This window comes from Cebus imitator, unplaced genomic scaffold (genome assembly GCF_001604975.1).
Source record: "Cebus imitator isolate Cc_AM_T3 unplaced genomic scaffold, Cebus_imitator-1.0 Scaffold901, whole genome shotgun sequence".
In the NCBI taxonomy this organism is placed as follows: Eukaryota; Metazoa; Chordata; class Mammalia; order Primates; family Cebidae; genus Cebus; species Cebus imitator.
The window spans coordinates 140682-156854 of record NW_016108216.1 but is presented as its reverse complement, the minus strand read 5'-3'; the positions used below and the strand labels follow the sequence as shown (position 1 = coordinate 156854).

The 16173-nt window shown below is 40.7% G+C and overlaps 1 long non-coding RNA gene across 1 annotated transcript; it reads left to right on the top strand.

The window, feature by feature from the left end:
• Positions 1-1508: 1508 nt before the first annotated feature.
• LOC119469851 lies at positions 1509-15957 on the top strand. Its single transcript, XR_005198701.1, has 3 exons — positions 1509-1519; positions 6703-6708; positions 12511-15957. It is a non-coding gene; the product is annotated as an uncharacterized LOC119469851 (long non-coding RNA).
• Positions 15958-16173: the final 216 nt, after the last annotated feature.

Here is a 16173-nt window from a genome sequence, read left to right as displayed (position 1 = left end):
ACAAATAATTACTAAGCACAAAAATATTAGAAATAAATTCCTTAATTAGATGAATTGTGCTTATTTTTATGTATGGTAGCCTGTCTGTGGATGAATATTACTGATTGCTGGAATGAAATAAATTTAGCATCATTTTGTTCTTTCTTTTCATTGTTATGGGTGTAAGCCCATGTTCTAACTAATAAGTTTATGGGAATAGGAGAAATTTTATTATAGCAACTTCATTCTTTTAATGTCTCCAAAATTGTAACAAAAATTTGTTGCTAATTTTTTGTTATAATTACTTCAGTGATTTATCAATTGACCTAGTTGAGTCCAAGATATTTTGTTGAAGACCTAGAGTTTGAAGCTATCTACTTGAAAAACAATCGTATAGAGACATTTGCTTATTCAATTTCTAGGAAATATATCAAATATATTTTATAAAGTTTTTTTAACTCATTATTAATTTTTCTTGCCATTCTATAATTTAGAGGCATTTTGTTCAATCTGATAGATTTTGAAACATTGGGAAAAATTGAAATATTGTTCATTTTAATACACTTGTGCCAATACAATATTTATAATAAAATTATTTTATTTAACTTTTTAAAAATCAGAGCCTTGGAGCTGCATACTCTGTGTGTGGAAAATGACTGCCTTTTGACATGATTGGTAAAACCAATATTCCTTATCAAGTCAGACAGCCAACAAGAATTAATTTTTCAGGAAAAAAAATGGGCTTGCATAGCCGTCTTATATCTGTCAAGTACCACATAACAACATTTCAGTCAATGATGGACCACATATTTGATGGTGGTCCATTAAGATTATAGTACCATATTTTCACTGTACCTTCGCTATGCTTAGAGACACAAACACTGCTGTATTATGGTTGCTGACAGTATTCAGTGCAGTAGCATGCTGTAGTGCAGTGCACTGACAGCCTCAGGGCAATAGGCTATAGTATGTAGCCTAGGTGTGTAACAGGCTTTGTACACATTCTAGGTTTGCATAGATACACTCCATGATGTCTGCACAATGATGAAATTAACTAAGGATGCATTTTTCAGGATATATCTTCGTCATGTACTGAAGCATGATTAAACTTCAGATGGTACGTGGATGGAAGGGTAGATGGCTGGATGAATGGGCAGATGGACGGATGGATGGTTAGGTAGAAATGGAACTTTGCCAGCAGTTTGGCTCCTCGGTAATGTAAGGTACTGTCATCTTCAGTATTATAGACATCAATCTTAGCTCTGATTTTCTGAGACCTTCCCTGAGGAGGAATTACTTCTTTGGCAGTACCAAGGGGTGGAAGAACTAGGAGAGTTAAATGGACATCACCATGTGTCTTGGCCCTCTGTACTATGTATGTGTATTCATAACAACCTATCCCAACCCATGTGCTGATGACACATTCTGAAATGGCTAAAAAATATGTCGTTCCTAATGCCAACCTTTCCCTTACTCTGAAAGAAATAAAGTTCTACTGTGAGTTAACAGGGCTTTTGTGAAAAGAGGCTCCCAGTAACCAGTAATTGACCGTGTTCTCCTGGACACCTTGTGACAGTGCACCAGAGCCACCTGGGGGAGAGTGATTGTATCCTTTTCTTTTGTGAAGTGGGAGAATGTTGATTTTGAAGGGAAGCTGGGACAAAATGATCTATCATGAAACGTCAGCCATAAGTGTGTTTTCAGACATATCAGTTTTAAGGAATGGTGTACGAGGAATAGGAGAACTTTCTCTTGGCAAGTCCTGTGTACACTCAGGGTAACACACAGTCCAGCGTGAAAGCCACTGATACAGAGGAGGGACTTCAGGACCCGAGATTCTTCCTGCTCCTTTCCTTGTAAATTTTGGGCAAGCCACTTTTATTATTTGTGCATCTGTTTCTTTATTTTAAAAACAGGAATAGTAAACGGTTTCCCAATTATCTTTCAGTGCTATTGTGAAGATTAACTGAGATAATGTGTATAAAAGTGCTTTGAAAATTGAGAGCTCTATTTAAACAGAAGATATCATTATCAGTATACTAAAGTCACTTTAGATCAATTACAGTTTACCGTACAGTGTACTGAAATAGAACTCCATCAGGAACATCTTTCTTATTTAAAGAAAATAAATGGTACATTTTTAAACCAAACATTAATATGACACTATATATGTGATAATCACAATAATTTTTACATCATATTTTGGACCTTAAGTAAGAGCCAATAATTGTTGAAACTTAAAATGTGGTAGGCAGTCTTCTAAATACCTTTCCTATATTGATTCATTCAATGCTCACAACTACTTTAGGAGGTAGATACTGTTGTTCTTATTTTTGATAAGGTATAAGGATGCTGAGAAGGTATACCTTAAGACACAATGCAAACCCCCTCTAGTTATCATCCAGTCTTTCTTCTCCCTTCCTTTTCATTTCCTTCCCCAAATAGTTTTGCCCTTATTATTGTGTCCACTTTCTCGCTTTTTTTTTTTTTTGGAGACAGAGTCTTGCTCTTGTTGCCCAGGCTAGAGTGCAATTGCACAGTCTCGGCTCACTGCAACCTCTGCCTCCTGGGTTCATGCTATTTTCCTGCCTCAGCCTCCCGAGTAGCTGGGACTACATGCATGCACCACCATGCCCAGCTAATTTTTCTGTTTTTAGTAGATACGGGATTTCACCATGTTAACCAGGCTTGTCTCAAACTCCTGCCCTTGGGTGATTTGCCCACCCCAGCTTCCCACAGTGCTAGGATTACAGGGGTGAGCCACTGCGTCTGGCTGGATCCCATTATTCCCTATTTTGTTGGTAACAAACTGAGGGATAGAGACTGTAAGTGACATGCTTACACAGTTGGTTAGGATGAGACAGAGCTAGGCTGTGAACCACACAGAGGTTTCTGAAGTCCATGGTCTTCGCCACAGTACACACATCTTATCATATAGATTTTCAGTTGTATTTTTCCTCCCTCTCATTCTCCATCTCCCTTAGTGTGATTTCTACTAAATGATTTTAAAAGTGGAAGAATTAATCAAAGAGAATGAAAAAAGAGTGTGTTGGAGAGAGAGCGAGGGGAAAAAGAGAAAGGAGGAAATTCTACTGGAGTTACACCCTTGTCAAAGAACCAAAGCTGTTGCCTTGAGGCTATGGGTGATGTCTTTAGCAGTTGCTATTTTCTTTTTTTTATTATTATGCTTTAAGTTCTGGGGTACCTGTGCAGATCACGCAGGATTGTTACATAGGTACACACGTGCCACAGTGGTTTGCTGCATCCATCACCTTGTCATCTACATTAGGGATTTCTTCTAATGATCTCCCTCCCCAATCCCCCACCCCCTGCTATCCCTCCCCTAGTCCCCCCACCCTCCAACAGGCTCTGGTGTGTGATGTTCTCCTCCCCGTGTCCATGTGTTCTCATTGTTCAACTCCCACTTATGAGTGAGAACATGCGGTGTTTGGTTTTCTGTTCTTGTGTCAACTTGCTGAGAATCATGGTTTGCAGCTTCATCCATGTCCCTGCAAAGGACATGAACTCATCATTTTTTATGGCTGCATAGTATTCCATGGTGTGTATGTGCCACATTTTCTTTATCCAGTCGATCATTGATGGGCATTTGGGTTGGTTCCAAGTCTTTGCTATTGTGAACAGTGCCGCAAAACTGGGGCCTCTTACTCCATGAGGAGGGTAGGAAGCCCTCATTCTGTTGTCTGTCTCCAGCCGAGAAACCTGGATGTGGCTGGAGACCTTCACACTGCCAGTCTGGCCCAATGTAGTACCAGGCACCTCTCCCAACTCAAGGAGGGAAGGAGTGGGAAGGCCTGTGCTGTGATTCTTGAGCCATGTGATCCACCTTTTCAAGTGGTAGCAGCATGGTCTTAAGTTTCTCTCTTTTTGTTTTTCAAAATGGTTTTGCCTTTGAATCTATTTTATGTGATATTAATAATATTGTAATCCCTGCCTTCTTATGATTACATTTTGCTTGGCGTATTTCTTTTTATTCATTCATTTGGAAACCATTCCTGTCTTTACATCTAAAATGCAGCCCTGTAGGGAGTGTATAGTTGGATCTACTTCCTTATATCCATGGTTGATCTTGGAAAAAAAAAAAAATCCGTTCTTTGAGTAGCAAGTCAGATCTCCATACAGATTTTTTTTTTAAATAAGCATTTATTTTAGAACAGTTTTACAGAAAAAGATGCAAAAATAGTCCAGGGAGTTCCCATGTACCCCACACCCAGTTCCCTATTTTAAACATCTTACATTGTTATGCTACTTTTGTTATCATTAATAAACTAATGCTGATACATCCTTATTAACTAAAATTCAAATTGTATTTGGATTTTCTTAGTTTTACCGAATGTGTCTTTTCTCTTCCGGGATTCCATCCAGGTTACCTCATTGCATTTACTCAAATCCGTAGGCTCCTAGACTCTAACAGTTTCTAGAGAGTTTTCTTGTTTTGAATGACCTTGAAAGTTTTGAGGAGTGCTGGCCAAGTGTTTTTAGAATGTCCCTCCATTGCATTTTGTGCGATGCTTTTCTGAAGATTAGGCTGGGATTATCTGTTTTTGAGAGAACGCCCACAGAGATAAATTGTCCATCTCATCACATCGTGTCAAGGGTAAACCTGATCAAGATGACTTACCACTGTTGATGTTGACCTTGATCCCCTGGCTGAGGTGTGCCTGTCAGGTTTCTCCTCTGTGAGGCTGTTTTGTTCCCCTTCCATGCTGTATTCTTCTGGAGGAAGTCACTGCAGTTTCTGCAGTTTACTTTCAAGGGGCATATACATTCACAGGGGCCTTACATTCACAGGGGCATTTACATTCACAGGGGTGTTAAATTCACAGGGGCATTTACAGTCACAGGGGCATTTACATTCTCAGGGGCATGTGCAGTCTCAGGGGTGTTACATTCACTGGGGCGTTAAGTTCTCATGGGCATGACATTCTCAGGGACACCACATTCATAGGGCGTTCACAGTCACAGGGTGTTATACTCCACCTTCTTGAGCACATCCTTCCTTTAAAGCTGAGCAGCTTTGGGTCTGATATGCGCCTTCATCATTCAGGGGTCAGCCAGAGCTGTGGGTAGATGGAAATCTGGGTTTCCCTTTCTGACTCATTTCCTTCTTCATCTTCTCAGAGGCGCTTGTCCCAGTCTTGGTATTTTGCATCTTCAGCCAGAAACACTGTGGCTTTGCCACCAAAGTGCCTGCTGCCCCACATGCCATGTGCATGGACGGCACCTGGCTTCAAGCCTAAAGCTGTGATGATGGGCTTCCTCCCTACTAGAAATCTTCTTCTTCTTTTTTTTTTTTTTTTGGCTCACTCTTCTATGCCTTTTCAGGAATCTGCTTTTTTTTTTTAGTAAAAAAAAAAATTCTGATTTTAATCCCAAATTTATAGTAGTTTTTTTCCAGGAGGGTTGATCTAGTAGCATATTAATAATTCACTACAAAAAGCAAAAATCCTGGCCTCTGTGTAAATGGGGAGACGAAATGAAGCTTCCTATCACAAAGAACTTAAAAGACAGGAATCAAGAATCATGAAAGAAACTATTAAAGGATGGTATCTGACAGCATATACTTAAGTGCTAAATGAGTATGCAGGTAATAGTTATAAAAATAAAAATTAAAAAATAATAATTAAATAAAAATAAAACATTAAAAAATAATTTAAAAACTAGCTATAAAAATGCTTGTAGCTAATAATAATAACATAGATGCTTATAACAACCCAATGAAGATGAAATTGCACAGGCAAGGTCACTTAACATTGAGCTATGAGTCCAAAGATGCAATTCAATTCTAGAGATTTGTTTTCTATCACTAATTACTGAGTAGGGAAATAGATTACTGTTGGCAAGATTAGGTTAGAAATGAAAGACTATAGTTAACAAAATTTATGGATGGATCAAGGAGGGTAGGAATAAGGCATAGCACTAAGGCAGGTGTAGGAAGAGAGTGTTCATTTTATGTGCCTACTGGATATCCATGTAGGTATCAAATGCTAGTAGACACATTTAACTGAAGTTCTAGGGAGGGCCAGGTGCAGCAGCTCATGCCTATAATCCCAGCACTTTGGGAGGCCGAGGTGGGTTGATCACCTGAAGTCAGGAGTTGGAGACCAGCCTGGGCAACATGGGGAAACCTTGTCTCTACTCAAAATGCAAAAAATTAGCTGGGTGTGGTGGTGGGCGCTCTAATCCCAACGACTTGGGGGGCCAAGGCAGGAGAATTACTTGAACACAGAGGTGGAGGTTGCAGTGAGCTGAGATTGTGCCACTGGACTCCAGTCTGGGAGACAGAACAAGACTCCATCTCTAAATAAATAAATAAATAAATAGATAGAAAGATAGATAGATGATAGATAGTTAGATAGTTTCAGGGAGTTGGCAAGTCTGGAAATAAGGATTTGGGATTGATGGCATATCCATTGCAGAGATTGTGCCACTGCACTCCAGTCTGGGAGACAGAGCAAGACTCCATCTATAAATAAATAAATAAATAAAGTTTCAGGGAGATGGCAAGTCTGGAAATAAGGATTTGGGATTGATGGCATATCCATAACATTACAGCCACGGGATTAGAGGAGTTCACCTGTGAGCATACACAGATACAGACTCCTGGGATACTCCAAAATCTGCGGGTCCAGTAAAGGGAGAGAATCCAGAAGAGGAAGCTACAAAAGTATGTCCTCTTTTTTAGGGGAAACTGGAAGGGTGCAGTGGTAGGTGCCAAGAGAAGAAAGGATGAGAACAGAAGCCAACTCTATTGAACGTCCTGGAAAGTCATACCTGAGAAGAACTAAAATGCGATGACAGGGTTGGAAGTGTAGAGCTCATTGCTTTACCAAGAGCTCACAGAAGAGTATAAAATAAAGAAATGGAGACCAGCACTATAAGAAATTCTCAATGAAAATTTCCATGCATAAAAACAGGATAGTAACTGTGGGAGGCTGTGAGGACAGGTTGGTTCGTTTGTTGAAGTTACGGAATACCAGACTTAGGGATAGTTGTCAAAGGTGAAGAAGAAACGTCCTTGCCAAGGGACATTTGGAAATATGTGGAGTTACTTTTGAGTTGCAGTTACCAGGGCGTGCTCCCGACACTTACTGGGCTGCAGGTGGAGCAGAACATCCCATGGAGCTCAGGGCATTCTCTCATGAGGAGGAATTGCCTGCCTCCTGTGCATCGAGTCCATTTATATGCTGATATTAATGGTCTGTCTTGGACCATGATTTTCTTTGGCTCTCTCAGCAAAAATGTCTAAGTCATCACTTGATGTTTTTGCCATCTAAAAGGACTTCACCAAACCTTCAAGAGTTCTGGATATGTCTTTGATTAGTCCACCTTACATCACTTGTATTTTGCAGAATCAATCACTGGAACCAGGGGAATGCCAGGCACAGATTGGTTGACACCATCCCTGAACCAATCAATCATCTGACCAATGACGAGGAGGATGGGGCTGTGCTGATTAATCACACGGCTGTTCTCTGTGCAGGAGGAATGGAATGGCTGCTTGGGGAGCAGCCAGAATCATTTAAGAATCATTAATTATTGATGTTATCTACTATATTTATGACTCAAAAGTTTATACCCTTGTTAGACTTGGTAAATAAAATGGTCTTGAAAGAAATGTAAGGACCCATCCACCAATAACCCCTTCTCCTCTTCCGTCCTAGTCACTGCCATAGTCTCTGGGACTTCTGAGTCCTGGTTAGGGATATCACAAAAAATGAATGTGGATATGTCTCATTATGTTTTTTTCTGATCAGTGCATTATGGTTTTGATTGATAATACACATGATTGATAGTGTTCACTGATACGGTGTTTATTTCTGATGCTATAATAGGTATCATCAAAACAATTATGAAAACAATGAATTTCCAAGCTTGTATTTTATAATTAAATCTCAGAAAGTGGAGACAAGCCATATTCTCTATCATGTCTCCTGGTCTCTGGAAGTATCTTGTGAAGACAAGCCATATTCTGTATCCTATCTCTGGGTCTCTTGGTTTCTATCCACCAAGAGAAGAGGAATCCAGAAAAATTAGCTACTTTATTTAATATTTACCCACATCCTGTCTTACTTACCCATCTCCCTTACTTACCATGCAAGCAAAGAATGCTGCTTTCATGAGCTCCACCCCCTCTAGGTGCCTCTAGTAGGGAACTATTTTTGGAGCACATACTTGCTCTGCACTAAGAAGACAGGCCTGTACTCATCCCTTGAGATTTCCTAATACATCCATAATCTCCATAAATCTTGTGTAACAGATACTGGTGTTGCATGCTTTATCCCCATATATCAGATCAGGAAGCTAAGAGTCAAAGTGGCCAGGTAACTTGTCCTAAGCCATAAAATTAGTAAGCATTACAGCCAGTATTTAAATTTTTCTTTACCTAGCTCCAAAGACCTTCTGCTTCCTGTGATGTTTAAGGAGCTAGTAGATGGGGAGGATTGGGCACTTCCCTCCACTCCTGTTTCAGAAATCATGGCTGGAGTTCAAGGGCCAGTACAGATGGGGTGTGACATGTTTCCCACATATGTCAGATGGTTGAGACCCACTGCAAATCATAATACTGCTATTCAGCACTAGACATTTTTCACATAATGGCACTTGATTATTGACTCAGTGAGTTTCTTCGGATGTTTTTTCTTATTCATGCATATGTTTTAGTTCGTTTATCTTTCCATTATAAATTTACATTGTATATCAGATTTCCTATTTTATCTAAATTGAACTTAAGCTTTAAAACTGTAACTTTTCTATTATAGAGAAAATTTCTATATACTTAGGATTTTAGTAGTTATACTGAGGTATCTTCAATATTTTTTACAGTTTCCCTTTATAAAAAAAATTTTTTTTTAATTGTACTTTAGGCTCTGGGGTACATGTGCAGATCATGCAGGATTGTTGCATATGGCAATGTAGTTTGCTGGCTCCATCCCCCTGTCACCTACATCTGTCATTTCTCCTCATGTTATCCCTCCCTGACCTCCCCACCCCTCTGCTGTCCCTCCCTTGGCCCCTTCACAACAGACCCCAGTGTGTGATGCTCCCCTCTGTGTCCATGTGTTCACATTGTTCAATACCCACCTATGAGTGAGAATATGTGGTGTTTGATTTTCTGTTCTTGTGTCAGTTTGCTGATAATGATGGTTTCCAGATTCATCCATGTCCCTACAAAGGACACAAACTCCTCGTTTTTGATGGCTGCATAATATTCCATGGTGTATATGTGCCACATTTTCCTTGTCCAGTCTATTGTTGATGGGCATTTGGGTTGGTTCCAGGTCTTTGCTGTTGTAAACAGTGCCATTATAAACATATGTGTGCATGTGTTTTTATAATTGAATGATTTATAATCCTTTGGGTATATACTCAGAAATGGGATTGCTGGGTCAAATGGAATTTCTATTTCTAGGTCCTTGAGGAATCGCCACACTGTCTTCCACAATGGTTGAACTAATTTGCACTCCCACCAACAGTGTAAAAGTGTTCCTATTTCTCCACATCCTCTCCAGCATCTCTTGTCTCCAGATTTTTTAATGATTGCCATTCTAACTGGCATGAGGTGGTATCTCAATGTGGTTTTGATTTGCATTTCCTTTTGTTGCAGTGGGAGTTCCTTGATTTGAAACCCTGGAGCAAAATCATAACCTTAGAATCTCCTGGAATTTTTATCTGGTTTTATAGCAGCTTTGGCACAAATTCCAGCTGCTTCTTCCCACTTTCCTTCCTATGGTGTTTTACTTTAAATCTATTCTCACTAGTAGAAATTGAAATTTAGAACTGGGACCTTATCTTTTGTCCCTATAGCCCCTAACTTGTCGTGTGTCTTATCTGATGAATTGGTTGTCTTAGGGTCTTTGATCTGAGGATGCTGTGAGGATACCTCAGGGCTTCCAATACATTTTTATTTCTTTTCCTCTATTTTCAAGGGTGTCAAATGAAATTGACTTAAAAGTGTATCAAAAGGACCTTTTCCTCTGTAATTAGTATTTTTCTGAATTTTCCTTATTTGGAGCACTTTGTCACTGGCAGTCCTTCCTTTTTCTAAACATTTTCCATACTGGTCAGAGATGGCATCTTGTGGTGCCATCTGGGCCACCTGCCCTTACTTGAGAGTCATTTCTGTTTTGGTGCCCATGTTGTTCATGGTTATAGTTCATGGTTCTTTGCTTTTAGCTCCTCACTGGAGCTTTTATTTATTTGTACTGCTCACCCATGTAGGGAATATTTGATTTATGTCACAAAGCCTTTTTATTGTTATCTTTTTAATCACGAGGGATAGAAATACGGATTTTTTTTTTTTGAGGCAAATTCTCTGTCACCCAGGTTGACCGAGTAGCCCAATCATAACTCACTGAAACCTCTAATTCCAGGGCTTAAACAATCGTCCCACCTCAGCCCCCCAAGTAGCTAGGACTGCAGGTGCATGCCACCACACCCTGATGATTGTTTTAAAAAAATTTTGTAGAGATGGGGTCTCGCTTTGTTGCCTAGGCTGTTCTTGAACTTCTGGGCTCAAGTAATCCTTACCCCTTGGCCTCCCAAAGTGTTAGGATTACACGTATGAGCCACTGTGCCTGGCCTGGATTTTTCTTCTGAGATGGTTTCAGGAAGCCTATTTTAGTGAAATGGAATGAGCTTTAGAGTTAGATTGAAATAATTTGAAACCTGGTTCTATTACAAAGTAATTGATATCCTTAGAAACGTGGGTACCATTCCCTGCGCATTCTTTTTCTATTCTGTAAAATGAGGATCTAATAGTGACCTGACCAGATCACTGATAGGCTTAGAAAAAAGCATGTGTAGAGCACAGCATCTGGCACATAGCAAGTGCCTGATTATTATTGGCATTGTAATGATTACTTTATTAGAATTATGATGAGGTGGGTCATCTCACATTGGATTTGGGCAATCGTTAGCTATAGCACTACATTTAAAAGAAACGCAGCAGTAAATAAACAATAGTACTTACCCTTGAGGAGTTTATCATCTTTTAAAGAAGGCAAAATGTGTATCAAGAACCACTAAAACTTATGCAAATGTCCATTGTTTTTAAAGGTTACAATATGATAGTTTTAAATACTATAAATATGATTTAATGAGTCAAATAGTGGTCTGTGGTTTATGTTTTCAAGATAAGGGAACTGAGACCTAAAGAGGGAAGGTTAATGGATTTACCTGTAGCCTCCTAAGCCAATTAAAGGAGCCTGCGGGGATTTTTGCATGGGTCTTCCTATAGGTGCAGGATGCACTTTTGACCCCTGTGCTATCCTGCTTCCACGAGGAATGTGGTGAATATTATAAGACGTACGTAGTAAATGCCACTGGTGCCCCGAATAGGCAAGATCAGGTTTTTTGCAGGAGCTGATAGCCAGAGGCTTCTTGGAGGAGGTCACATCTGACGTAGGCGTGCGGGGGGTAGGCAGGATTTCAACAGGAAGAGGAGAAGGAGGGAGGTCATGAATAAAGCAAAAAGTTGGGTGCAACAGCTTTCTGTGATTTTTTTTTTTCTGGGAGCATTTAGTTAACAGAGTACACACAGAGACTAATGAATAAAATGCTGGAATATAGGTTTGTGCTAGATGAAAGGGATCTTGGATTCTTTCCTCACCAGCTGACAGCATGAGACTTAAAGGGTTTGCGTGGTGTGACATAACTCTGTATTAATGAGGCTAATTTTGCAGGATTATGTAGGACTTTGTGGAGGCAAATGGAGTGGATCTAGACTACAGTTGAGGGCCATTATGAGACTCTAGAAAAGATGTGACGAGAGTGTGACTTAGAGCAGTGAGAGAAAGAATAGAAAGGAAAGGGCAGATGAGAGACTCGAGGTGGACAGCAGTTGCGGTGAGAAGACAGCATGCAGAAAGACTGGAGGCTGCAGCCTGGCTCTCACAGGGAACGGTGGTTTCAGTAAGACATGGTGTCACTAGTGTCCCCGCCCTCTCTCTTCCAAAAAAAGGGGGATATAATTGTCTTCATCAACCCACTGGAGCATTTTGGCCAGGACCCTCCAAGACTAGGGCTCTGAGCCATAGCCCCTAGTGGGTCCTCACTCTGGTCTGTAGAGCAGCTTGAAATGTTTCCATTGCTGATCCTTGAGTGCTAACACATTGCCTCCTGTTTTTATTAAGAGGGTCACTGTGGAGGGAGTGTGACTTTGTAGGAGCTGTCAGAGCTGAGTTTTTTCAGTAAACTCATGGGACTCTTTAAAATCCAATCAAGCAAGTGTTCTGCTCAAGTGTCTCTGTTTCCAAGAATGGATGTCAAAGGGAGAATGCAATTTTGGTTTGCAGGTCACTGACTAATATATTAAAGGGAAATCTCATGGGTAACTCTGGTTTTTCCAAATATTGCTCTGTAGCATTAAGTTTTTTGTTGTAAGTGAGAGAAAATATATGCCATTCACTGAAGGGCTGCAAGGGGTGAGTCAGTTGGGACATGTTGCTGTGGCCATTTAAGCTCTTTGAGTGATGCTCACTTTCTTTTCTCCCTTCCAATTTCCTTGGTCAGTGTTTGTCAGGTTCAACTCCAGCCATGGTTTCCCAGTGGAGGCCGATTCTGACACCAGCATCTTCCAGCTCAAGGAGGTGGTTGCTAAGCGACAGGGGGCTCCAGCTGACCAGTTGCGTGTGATTTTCGCAGGGAAGGAGCTGAGGAATGACTGGACTGTGCAGGTGAGTCCCCCTTGGTGGCCGTTCCCGGGATGCTGCCAGCCCCATTGCTCACGCCGCCTGCGCTGCCAATCTGACATTCATGCTTGAGATCTAATAGAATAAACAGTGCCTGGGGATTCCTTGAACTTTATTCCACACTGCTTCATTAATTCTGACCTCCTTAATTATGCATTAAATGAGCAAGCAGGAAAGATTAGAAGAACAACTGTGTGTGTGTGTGAGAGAGAGAGAGAGAGAGAGAGAGAGAGAACACCTGAGCTAGGCTTAGTGAATAAATGTCTACTGACTACAGGAGCAGCAAGGCACAATTTCTGTGTCTGTTCAATTTCTGCCTTACTTATTCCATTTGAATCTTAATGAAGAAGGGTTCGAATAAATGGTTCCCAGTCAGGCTGCTCAGTCCCTGCGCCGTGAGGAATTCGTAACCCAATTGTGACCCCTGGAGGATACTGAGGGCTGCTCCTCCGCTCACTAGAGGAGGTGTGGGCTCAGGGCCACACAGGCAACTAGCTTTGAGCACTCCTTGGCCAGGACCAGAATCTCACCGTGGGGAAGGCAGCCTGGAGCACAACAAAAGTACACCTTTGCAATGAATTTCTCCAAGGTTTAGTAAAACTGACCCTGGAAATAGGCCCCTGCAAAGTAATAGGCTGAATGATGCTCTCTCCTCTCTCGCCCCAGCAGAGCTTCCGGCAGCCCAATGCTCCTGGCCCCATAAAAGCCCTACACACTTTTCATTCAGATTGGTGACTTTTGTAGGAATTAGGGGGAACTAGAACTGAAGGCCAGTCATTTGTTGGGGAAACTCGCAAATACAACTCACCATGTGTTGATGTTATTCTTTGTGAATGTGAGAAAGACTAAACACTTTTTGTGAGTGATTCCTATGACTGTTAAGGACCCAGCAGACATATGTTCCCCTTATCTTAACCAGCATCAATTAATTGCACTCAGGCTTACAGCTATGTGGGGACCTCTGCCGTGCATGGCGGGCTGGGGCACACAAAGCCCGTCCTTGGGTCTGCGTCCTATCCCTGTGTCTTCTGGGCAATGATATTTATGACATTTGTTAAATGCTCTCAGGATTGGGGTATACAAAGAAGCCATAGAAATGCAAATTGTTCCTGTCATTCTCCATTGCATCTCCTGCTGATGGTGTTGAGGCCCGCAGTCATTGTGCACAAACTGCTGGGCTTTGCTTTCAGGCAATTTGGATTTATAAGGGAAGTGCACGTGCTAAAAAGTGTTTTGTTTTTATTTTCTATTTCAGACCACTAAAAAGCTTTTCACTGTATCTGCCAACCTTTAAATCCAAGGATGTTTCCTTCACAAATAAGTAATTTTAAAACAGCTCCTTGAATCAAAACATTTTACGTTGCTAGAACTTTCAGGTTCTAACACCCTCATTAGTGCTGATTTGTAAAACAATTAGCGATTTCCTATGTAGTTAGACTAATTGCCTCAGAGGATTGACTTTATAAACATATGTGCATAAGATATGTGTTGATTTAAGAGTCTTTATTTTGACAAGCACTTCTTAAGCACTTCCAACGTTCTAGGCTTCTCCGGGGATCCAAAAGAGAGACAAAGCAGCCCCTGTTTTCATGGAGACTGGTCTTTATTTATGAGCCCCAAAACCAAAAGAAATATTAGATTGAACCATATGGAATTGCCATTTTTATAGGTTCAACAATTGCATGTGGTTCAACCTAATAGCCATATATAAGAATGTGAAACAAAACTTCCATATTTCACCTGAAAATATCATGAAGTTTTAAAGGTGGAGAAAATACATCTGGTTGGAAGTTACCAGGTAGAACTTCATGGATGAATAGAATTGAGGTAGGATTCCACAGATGGAGGAATGGAAGAATGAGCACAGGGAATGCTTGATGAAAAGGATGAATTCTTGTTGTTCTAGAACCTAAAGGGGGTGTTGCAGACTGGGCTAAAACAAAATATGGGCTATATTCCACAAGACCTTGACTAACTTGGCATTGAAGTTTCACTGGTGGGGAACTGGAGAACAGTGGGATGCCACAGAAGGAAATGGGAAGTCTTAAGACCTAGTTTGGTTGAAGGATGCTGTGTTATTTCATCACGATGGGAGTTGAAGCCTGCTGAATATGTGTGTGTGGAGATGTCTAGCTGGCTGTTGAGAACTTAGGTCTGAGGACACTGAAAAAGAAAAGTTGATATTTATGAAACTTCTGGCAAATCACAGTTAAATGATTTAGGTGCCGAGAAGTTGGCAAACTGTGTTCCCACAAGAGTTTCACTGTAAAGACTAGGAAGTTACACATGTAATTGCAAATTGATGGCTATGTTTTATTTAAGTGTACAATTGGCAGAATTTTAGCATCCTTTGATATTCTTGTATAATCTTTTATACGTTTACAACTATTTAGTCAATACCGTTTAGTTACCCATTATCATTACAGGTGCTATATTTCACAGTATAAGCACAAAATATACAATAATAAGTTGCTGCTGAGAAAAAGAAGATGGACCTTGCATATGAGCAATTTAATGCTTTCACTAATGAATGCGAAATATACACCTTGGTGTCCTGAAGAGAAAATGAGATGGCAGGAGTCGTGTCTATGCTTGCTGGGGGTTTCCCCCTGTTTCTCATTTTCTTTTATTCATTATCATAGGTGATAATGTGATATAGCTGGCCTTAGAGCCTGAATGACACCTTTTTATAAAAGAAAAAGCTGTGTTTTAAAATAAGTTGTAATGGCTGCCCCATTCTCCTCACAATTGACTGCTGGCCTTGGCTTCTGTAAATAAAACTGCTAGCTTGCTCTGCAAAAAGCCCATTATGTAAAGCTGCTTACCTTTTCTTATCAGTAACCATGGGAATTGCTGGCCTTTGCTTACCAGTAATGACCGGAATAAGCAGCCCAAGCTAATTCCATCTTGGCTCCTGTGACTTGTAATGAGTAACTAAGATCTGTGGTTTCCACCACTACCCAGATGATGTGTAAACTAAGGCTTATCTTGACTTCTGTAAACCATTTAGGTAAAAATCAAAGTGACAACAAGTCCCCCAGCCCTTGGAATGTCCAGAGATCCTCACCCCGCTCTCTGCCCAGGAGGTGATTTATGGAATCCCCTGGTCCTCAGAATGTCTGAATCCCTTCACCCCCACCCCCGCCCCACACTCTCACCCTGGAGTTGGGCATAAAAAGGTCTTGTCCCCCTCCTTTCTCTGCCATGGGTTGGAGAGATGTGAGTCCTCCATGGCCGCCGGCAATAAAAGACCCTACAATTTGGCATACTTTTGTCTTGGTGCTAATTTTGTGCTTGATCAAATACTTCAACATGAACATATGTATTAGCTTATCATGCAAAATGAGATATTGTGAGTATGAAAGAAGATCCCATCAATAATTATTCCAGGATCATAGTTATATGTTGGGAGTGTCCTAGGAAAACTGAGGCAGTGGTCACCCCACGTATTGAGCAGTGTCTCTCACACTTAGTTTCACCTTCT